The sequence below is a fragment of the Solanum pennellii genome, chromosome 11, assembly GCF_001406875.1.
Source record: "Solanum pennellii chromosome 11, SPENNV200".
Classification (NCBI taxonomy): Eukaryota; Viridiplantae; Streptophyta; class Magnoliopsida; order Solanales; family Solanaceae; genus Solanum; species Solanum pennellii.
The window spans coordinates 5,030,460-5,030,962 of NC_028647.1; positions in this window are offsets into that span (position 1 = coordinate 5,030,460).

Genomic DNA, 503 nt, shown 5'->3' on the forward strand with positions numbered 1-503 from the left:
GTGTAACTCGTTTTTTACCTGAAAAAACTATTTATATAATTTAATGACTTAACAATGCTCAGATATCAAAATTCATTGATGGTAAAGATCATATAGACAACTTATAAACTCCCAAATTTAATAAAGAAGTTAATTAAAAATCGTGATGACTACCCAATTTCAATTAAGACACTCAAGGGACAAAATAATTATTGTACACTGAATCACATTTTCTTGTGTTCGATGGGTAAATAAAAAATATTACTATTTAAAAATATTTGTATATAATTTAGAATTCAATAAAGTAAAGCAGGGACTTTAGGCTAAAAAAAAGTTAAGTGTTGACAATATACTGTTAATTATTATGCACATATTTTCAAGATTTTACTGTTTTCTAAAAATACAATTGATGTAGTTCTCATTAGAAGTCATTGACAATCAAGTTTTCAATTACTTGTTATTTATTAATTTCTTGTTTTCACTTCAATTTAAATCACTGATGTTTTAATATATTCTTAGACATT